The following is a 9,693-nucleotide window of genomic DNA, read 5'->3' on the forward strand; positions in this document are numbered from 1 at the left end:
AAAAAAAAAAAAAAAAAAAAGGTAGTGTGTAAAAGGTTTCTTCTTTTTTTAAATTTTATTTATTTATTCATGAGAGACACACAGAGAGAGGCAGAGATGTAGGCAGAGGGAGAAGGAGGCTCCCTGCAGGGGACCCAATTGTGGGACTTGATCCCAGCACTCCAGGATCACGCCCTGACCCAAAGGCATACGCTCAACCGCTGAGCCACCCAAGCATCCTGAGTAAAGGGTTTCAAAGTACAGATCTTGGAAAAATTAAAGGCCTAATAGATACCACATGAGAGGAATTAACAGAAGATGACTTCATGGAGTTGAGTGCGTCCCAACCAGTACTAGTGAGGAAGAAGATGTAGAGGTAGTGGTGCCAGAAAACAAATGGATATTAGACAATCTGGCAGAAGAGTCTCAATTATTAAGACTGAGTCTGACTTCTTTTACATCATGGACCCTTCTATGTGTCAACACAAAATGAACAAACCTTTTAAATCTCTAAAAGATAGAAAGTGAGTTTTATTCAAGCCCAAGTTAGGATAGCTGCCCAAGATACATAAAGAACGTGCTTTGGGGAAGGCATACTTGGTGTAGGGTTATATACATTTTTTTTACATAAAAAGTTGCAAATTATCATGATAGAAGACATTTCAGAAAATTATAGACTTTAAACTTTTAGTATGAGCAGGTCTGTATGACTTCACTATCATGAGAACCAGGGATGTCTTACTTTTATCTTTATGTTTGGAATGTTCTTTTTAGGTCATTTGTCAAAAAAGTAGATGTACAATGTGTGCTTGGGGCAGAAAAGGAGCCCATGCTTTGAAGTTTTGCCAAGTCATTCTGACCTTGGTAAATGTTTAAGTATAGCTTTCCTAAGAGCCCATGAGCAGGGCCCACAAATAATAAAAAGTTGAAATTTTCCTTTATTTTATCATATGATACAGGCACTGATTTTTTTTCACAAACCCATAATGTTAAGAATCAGTTTTATATAGCTCTTGTGTAATTGGGCTAGAAGTATGAAACTCTTAAGAACCAGTCTTCCTGGAATATATTTATGACTGGACCAGTATTGTAAGATGTCTTCTTAATATTTATAAAGGGAGGGGTGCCTGGATGGCTCAGTTGGTTAAGCATCCAACTCTTGATTTTAGATCAGGTCATGATCTCAGGATCCTGGGTTTGAGCCACATGTCAGGCTCTATGCTCAGCACACAGTCAACTTGGGATTCTTTCTAGCCCTTTCCTTCTGCCCCTCCTCCCATTCACACACTCTCTCTTTAAAATAAATAAAATCTTTAAAAATATATAAAGGGGGCCTACAAATTTTTGTTTTTTTCTTTTAACACAGCAAATATAAAAGAAACTTGAGCAAGCATTTCATCACCTCCATATTTACAGGTATGAACTCGGAAATTTTATTTCTCCAGTCAGAAGGGGAAAACATAGCCAGTGACCTTTAGTTGACTGCCTAAGAGCAGTCTAAAGAACATTGTTCTTTAGAGCTGTTTCTCATATAACTGCCCATGTACCTGAAATAGTCTCTTGGCAATAATCACTCATCCAGAGCAAAACACTCTTTCTGATACTCTTTTTAAGACAGCCAAGTTTTCATATTTGAAAGGGATCAGTTTGCCTTTCCAGTTAAAAATACAAAGTTTTAAAAGCACATTTAGGGGTACCATGGTATTATTTAACAAAGAGTTCTCAGTTTTAAACATATATAGTTAAATATTTATGGATAAAAAATAACAATGTCTTATAGTTTCTTCAAAATAATAAGAGAGGAAGGGGAGAAATATTGCCATAAATTAATAATTGTTGAAGGTAAAAGATAGGAACAAAGGAGTGTATGGTAATATTCTATTTTTATACACAATTGAAATTGACCATAATCAAGAGATACCCCCCACAGTACATATAGGTTGAACAAAATATTATTTCATACAAGTATAGGATCATCACAAAGTATTGCAAAAACAACTTTGTTTATATTTATTATTAATTTTACTATATGGTACTGTTTGAAGGTAATAAATCTTATTTATAATAAGCAAATTAACTTGGGATGCCTGAGTGATTCTGTGGTTGAGCATCTGCCTTTGGCTCAGTTCATGATCCCACGGTCCTGGGATCGACTTCTGCATCAGACACCACTCCCGTCAGGGAGCCTGCTTCTCCCTCTGCCTGTGTCTCTGCCTCTCTCTCTCTCTCTCTCTCTCTCTGTCTCTCATGAATAAATAAATATTAAAAAAATAACTTGAGAATAAAACCTAGTTAGTTCTCCCTCACATTTACACATCTTGTAAGAAATGAGTTTCTGATACTTATACCATTTTTTTATAATATATTTTAGAACTTTCCCTGGTAACTTTTTTTCAATATTTATATACCATCATAGTTGGATAACTTAACCTTGAGAAAATATTTTTCCACTCCTGACAAAAACAACAATGCATAAATCTTTCATTGCACATAAAAACTATCTTAGAGACTTGAAGAAAATGGGAGAGTGTGTAGTTTTGTTTTATGTATAAGAAACATATGGCTATGCTTTTTTTGGGAATTGTTGATTGACAATATGAAAAGTGATTTAAATTTAACTTTCAAAATTAACTTTACTCAAAACAATTCCCTTTGGCAACTAAGATTTCAAAAGCAGATGAGAGTAATGACTACTTAAAAATGCAACTTTACAAGTTATTACCTGAAATACAAATGTAATGTGTAGATCATGGCCAGTTAAACCATTTCCCAGTTTTACAAAGCAACAATTTTATTCAGCACCATTAACTAAAAAGGTTACCACTGAATATGGAAACATGATTTGAAACTTGTTTCCTCAGGCAGAGTCTTGAAAGTCTATTTTGTTTCTAAACTATAAACACAATTAAGGGATTCAACTGATAAGATAAGAACCATGACTTCAGACCCTAAGCAGCTTTTCTCCCATGTAAAGATGTATTCTCTCCTCAGAGACAATATAGCTCAGGACCCTTAATCACCATCACCACCATTTTCTCCCTCCCTTCATCTCCCCCAACAGACATGGTCATGTGACATTTTCCTGCACAATCCCACACCAGAAGTTAGAATTCTATGATGCAATTTGATGGTGATAATTAAAGAGAGTTGGGGCAGTTATTACTAAGTGTTTGGTATATGATCCAATAATGTGACTCATTTCCAGCATGCCCACAGACTTATATCTACTTTTCACACATGCCCTTAATTATCTCATTCTCTACATACTGTTCATAGCCTTTTATCACATTTGCAAAAAAGTACATATTATTGGTTACTTTCATCAGGACACAGCAATGTAACATATGAAATACTATTTTTTTTTTAACATATGAAATACTACACACTAGCAAACCAGTATTCCAAATGATATTAATGGTACCAAAATGGTGTTTTAAAGTCTCTCTTTATTAACTTTAAAAGCCCAATCATGCCTGAAACCTCCCTTACTTGTCTTAGTAATCTTCCACCTATGAATTCATCTAATACTTTATTAAAGTCATGAATATCCTGAAGCCATACACCCTCCTGGGAAATATGTCCTTCACATTTACTGTCTACTATATAGAGTATACATTGCTGCCTTTAATTTGAACTAAACTATCTTTTGCAAGCTCTGCAGGGTGACTCTTCATTCCAGAATTTGAAAAACAAACAAGCCTAAATTAATTTTCTCTCTATACATCCAGATTTTATAAACTTTAATCTTGTACTCATGTTAGGATCTGTCTTTGAAGACTGAAGAGTGTTCTTACTTAGAAAGCTTACCCAATCAAAAAAATAAAAAAATAAAAAGCAGCTTACCCAGTACAGTTCTCCAGCCCCTCAATTATACAAATTGCTGTTACTGAAGATGTTTCCAGTACTGCTAATGTCCTACTTGAAGTCTGTGATCAAAACTGAACAAGGAAATGTATGTGGAAAAAAATCAGTGTGTACAGATTCACTCTGTAGCCAGCTGTAGCCCCAGGTGGGTGCTTTTTCTGTCTGCCACAAAGACATCCCCAAGTGTTGTAACCACCTTGACCTGTCAGGGCAGTGCAACCCTCTGGGGACTCAGGGAAAAGAAGAAATATAAATCACTGTAGATTTCTATTGGGTACTATGACATGTGGAAGCTTACATTTTTTTTTTAATTTTTATTTATTTATGATAGTCACAGAGAGAGAGAGAGAGAGGCAGAGACACAGGCGGAGGGAGAAGCAGGCTCCATGCACCGGGAGCCTGATGTGGGATTCGATCCCGGGTCTCCAGGATCGCGCCCTAGGCCAAAGGCAGGCGCCAAACCGCTGCGCCACCCAGGGATCCCTGGAAGCTTACATTTTGAGAGAGATACTGCCTTGCCCAGACCAAGTCCAGAGCATATGATTTCATTCATTAGACAATTGGTTTGTTTACTTGTTAAATCATTCATCTTTTAAGATCTAATATTTATTGAGCTGCTACTGTGTGTCGTTCCCTGATCTGGGTGTTGTTGAAACAATGGTGACCTTGCCTTCATGGCATTTATGGTATAAGTAGTTGTATATCTTTCTCTTTTTGAAAGAAAATTTAATTGGCTAGCACTCGTGTATTTAGAGCACTGTGTGTTAGAGGGCTGTTAAAAATGCATAGCCTAATAATGAGGATAAGGAAGAGAGGGAGCAAAGTTACTTAGCATTAGTAACAGAGATATCCAGGTATTGTTAAACTTCACGTCCAAAAAAGTTTTAGGTGTAAGAACATTCATGAGGACCCATAGTCGCTTTTCTTTGAGTCCATACTCCTAATTTTATTGTGTTTAAGGACTCTTTTTAAAAGCAAAATAAGATTCATATCCATTCCCCACCCCCACCCCCCATAGAATAATGTTTGTCATACCTATAAAAGAAGGCCCAAAATAAGGAAAATTCCTGGTAATGAATAAGGTTTTGTCTTAGGGTTCCCTCAAGCATATCCTTGAAACAAAGATTGGACTGCAAGTAATTTATTTTGGAGGTGACACCAAGAAACACAATAGGGAAATGAGGAAGTGAGACAGGGAAGGGAAAGAATCTAATAGATTAAGTTCACAGGCAGGTTGCTGCTATAGGCAACTGAAGCTCAATACCAATGGGTAGTCTCAGAGAGACTATGAACTATGTACCTCAGAATTATCCCCTCCATGAAAAAAGAACCTGGAATATTTATGTACCAACTACTGTTCCTCCTTGTATGAGGGCAGTTCCTATGGGCATTAACTCTCCAGCCCTTCTGACCTGTCATCCATGAACTGAGCTCACTCCTGCAGACAGAGAAAACTCTAAGGCAGAAAGCATAGGAACTATCTTCAGATAACCCCAGGGTAGGCCTGGGTATATTGGTATTTGCCAGCAACACATTTTAAAATAATTTTTTATTTTCTTAATCACAAGAGTATTCATATACTTATGAGAACAGCAGTCCATTGTGAGCCATTCTTCAGTCTTCAGACAACACTCTACCAAGGTCTACGACCCAAAATTAGGACTATTGTTCTATATAATTCGAGAAACAAATGTTATAAGAAAATGGAAATATTTCTCTTCTTAAAACATAATAGAGAAAAAAATCACATTGCACACTTAATTCTTTAGAGGATAATCCTATTCCTTCAAGCATTTTTTGCAACTAAACTCTGCCTTAGAGGATGTAAAATAAGATGTGGTACCTTTATGTAGGGCAGCTCCTACCACCAAGATTTTTGCTATTCAATTTTCTCCTATAGTGGTTCTTCCACATTCCCCTTTGGGTCAAACTGACCATTTGATAAGTAGTAAGAGGTCACTGGAGTCATTGCTAGTCTAGAACTTTCCACAAAAAAGTCACAGCCTCTGGCCACATGTGACAGAGAAATCATTATGGTCCTTCTAGAATAAAAAATACAACTGGGTTATTGGATATTTGAACCACATGTGCTCAATCATAAAATAACTGTCAGGAGAGTATTAAGGACCATGGCACTTTGAGCTCATTTCTGTAAGAATTGAGCTTGAGTCTATTGGAGGCTAGAAAATACTGAAAGCAGGCCATATTTTTTTTCTTTTTGCCATACCACCCCTACTTCTCACTCCTAGACTAAAAAATGGCAGTGGGTACTTCTGAGTCACATTTAAAGTGTTGGTTTAGTTAATCCACGTGGTGGGTATATCCATTAGGCAATTATTTGAGACCTATTATGTGCACCAAACAGTTTAAAGGGGGAAGAGGGAAGAAAATATTGTCAAGACCTCACAAAATTACATTCTTATTGAAAATAAGCATACACAAATAGCAATGGTTATTAGCTGAATTGACCAAGGAACAACAGGTTGGGAATGGGGGGGCTAAATAACTTTCTAGAAAACTACTTTTAGTTCTACAAGGAAAGGCAATCCAAATCTCTTCTCTATCTTGACAATGAAATATTGATCTTTCCAAATGAAGGATAGAAGACCATGTCTACATATGGAAATGCCACCTATAAAACAGAAGCACAGTATCAAAATCAAGAGTAATAAAAAAGTGTGATGCTGGTTAGCACATGAGAGGAGAGCCTGCCCAACGTAATCTCCCTTGTCCTATCCATGGCTAGAGGCTTGGCAGCCCACTGAGGAAAAGTACTGTTTATTCTCAAACAATAGTCTTTCATAATTTTTAAAACTTTAAACTCGTCTTCTAATAGAAACTGAGCAAGCAGAGACTATTCCGTTTAGCTGAATAGGAGAAAACTGGCCTTGCCAAAGGTTAGGACAGTCCCAAGAAAGCTGAGCTGGAGGCAGGTGGTGTTAGTGTGCTACTATGGAATCACAACAGCTTTTTCCTGCTTCTGGCTGTAATTCTCTGTTCTCACATTACTTAAACTGGGAGAGGCCTCAAGAAAGTACATAGCCCAGGGTCCTGTTTATACTCCATTTACTAAAGATGACTGAGGTTACTATGGGGTACAGTTGAGAGTCAGATGTGACTTTAATCTAGTTTTCAGATCATCTTGGGCAAATAATTTATAATCTGTATTTCAGTTTTCTCATGCTGGAAAATTATAAAGAAGCAATTCCTACTTCACAGAATTGTGAGGTTTAGTGAGAATGCAGGAAAAAAGTTAGTCTGGACTCATCACATCTTTCATTTATTATCTGGTCACAGCACTGGGACTGGCTCCCTGGTCACCTCTATCACTGGCACTAGTCCCTGTGGAAACTCAGAGCTTAAAGCACTATAATTCATTCCTGAGGAAGTTTATCTAACACATGTATTCTCTGTAAGGCACATCACAGCCTTCTTGAACTTAGGAACATTGGCAGTTCTTCAGCACTACACTTGGGGACAACTTTAAGTGGCTAAATCACCAAAAAAGAATAAAAGGGGGCAAAAAACTTGGTTTAGAACAGACCATGAAAAGACTTCTTTACAGTAAGAAAGCTGAATCAAGAAGGCAGAAGGGGGGACGCCTGGGTGGCTCAGTAGTTGAGCATCTGCCTTTGGCCCAGGGCGTGATCCTGGAATACCAGGATCAAGTCCCACATCGGGCTCCCTGTATGGGGCCTGCTTCTCTCTCTGCCTGTGTCTCTGCCTCTCTCTCTCTCTCTGTGTCTCTCATGAATAAATAAATAAAATCTAAAAAAAAGAAGGCAGAGGGGGGTTCTGGTTCAAGATGGAGACATAGGAAGACTGAATTCACCTTTCCACAGACACATCAAATTACACCTATTAATAGAACAATTCCTCCTGAAGAAGAATAGAGGGCTGACTACAAAACTACTGAACAGCCAAAGACAGAGAGAATGGTAAGAGAATAGCAAGAGAAATGAAAAAATGGTAACAAAGGTCACCTCCATCCCCAAAACTGTGAATGGCAGTGGGGATAGAACTGAGGGACCAGGAACAGATCCCTCTGTCCTTGGGCACAGGAAAAAACCTTCAGCTTAAAGGGGCAACTAGCACATAAAAGAGACAACACTAAAACTCTGCCAAGTAGTAGAGGAGCTATGGGAAAGCTCTTCAGGTTAGAGGGAATAGAGAACCACACAGTTTACATTCCATCTCACCATAAATGCCTAGACCAGAGCAGAATTCAGACAGCATCAAGGATCAGGCCAGTCATTTCAGAGAACTTGCTAACTTCAGGGTCCACAAGCTGGGAGTCCACAAGCCTACACCCACTCTAGATCTGCTGGGACACAGAAAAAAAGCCTCAGTTTAAAAGGGCCGAAGAAGTACAGGGAAGTTCTCTCCTTCTCCCCCTTAAAAGCTCAAACCAGAGGAGGGTCTGGCTCACAGTGAGCCTGTGACCTCAGCGAGCCCAGGCTTCACAAGCCCATACAAATTCCCCTGCAGTGCTAGGACACAGAAAATAAGCTGTGATTTGTGTGTGTGTTAATTTTTACTTTTTAATTTCATTTTCTTTTAAAATTTTGACTTCTTTTGTTTTTATTTTTTTCATTTTGTTGGGAGAAGAAGGAAGAGGAGGAGGAGGTGGAGGAGGAGGAGAATGATGTAGAAAATTTGAAGAAAAGAGTTAAAAATAGATCTGCCCTACGACCCAGCAATTGCACTGCTGGGGATTTACCCCAAAGATACAGATGCAATGAAACGCCGGGACACCTGCACCCCGAAGTTTATAGCAGCAATGTCCACAATAGCCAAACTGTGGAAGGAGCCTCAGTGCCCATCGAAAGATGAATGGATAAAGATGTGGTCTATGTATACAATGGAATATTCCTCAGCCATTAGAAATGACAAATACCCACCATTTGCTTTGACGTGGATGGAACTGGAGGGTATTATGCTGAGTGAAATAAGTCAATCAGAGAAGGACAAACATTATATGGTCTCATTCATTTGGGGAATATAAAAAATAGTGAAAGGGAATAATGGGGAAAGGAGAAAAAATGAGTGGGAAATATCAGAAAGGGAGACAGAACATGAGAGACTCCTAACTCTGGGAAACGAACAAGGGGTGGTGGAAAGGGATGTGGGTGGGGGGTGGGGGTGACTGGGTGATGGGCACTGAGGGGGGCACTTGATGGGATGAGCACTGGGTGTTATGCTATATGTTGGCAAATTGAACTCCAATTAAAAAAAAAAAAAGAAAATTTGAAGAAATAACAACTGAAAACTTCCCTAATCTAGGGAAGGAAATAGCTATCTAAGTAAAAGAAGCAGAGAGAGCTCCCAACAAGATCAACATGAGGAGAGGCAGCCTGGGTGGCTCAGCGGTTTAGTGCCACCTCCAGCCCAAGGCATGATCCTGGAGACCTGGGATCAAGTCCCATGTCTGGCTCCCTGCATGGAGTCTGCTCCTCCCTCTGCCTCTCTGTCTCTCTCTCTGTCTCTCATGAATAAATAAAATCTTAAAAACAAGATTAACATGAGGAGGTACATGTCATGGCACATAAAATGTCAAATATTAAACAGGAAAAGATAATCTCAAAAGCACCAACAGAGAAACAAAAAGTTGCCAACAAGGGAAAACCTATAACACTATCAGCAGAAATTTGTAGGCCAGAAGATAGTGGTGTGATATACGCAAAGTGCTGAAAGGGAAAATATCCAGCCAGTAATACTCTATCCAGCAAGGCTACCATGCAGAATAGAAGAAGAGATAAAGAGTTTCCAAGATAAATAAAAACTAAAGGAGTTCATGACCATTAAATCAGCCCTAAAGAAATGTTAAACGGGACTCTTTGAGTGGAAAGG

General features: G+C 38.6%; 1 non-coding gene across 1 annotated transcript; it reads left to right on the forward strand.

Annotated features, from left to right (window-relative positions):
- Positions 1-3,955: 3,955 nt before the first annotated feature.
- Positions 3,956-4,080, forward strand: LOC112930009 (small nucleolar RNA SNORA77). The gene has a single exon (XR_003237033.1). It is a non-coding gene; the product is annotated as a small nucleolar RNA SNORA77 (small nucleolar RNA).
- Positions 4,081-9,693: the final 5,613 nt, after the last annotated feature.

The sequence above is a fragment of the Vulpes vulpes genome, chromosome X (assembly GCF_048418805.1).
Source record: "Vulpes vulpes isolate BD-2025 chromosome X, VulVul3, whole genome shotgun sequence".
NCBI lineage: Eukaryota > Metazoa > Chordata > Mammalia > Carnivora > Canidae > Vulpes > Vulpes vulpes.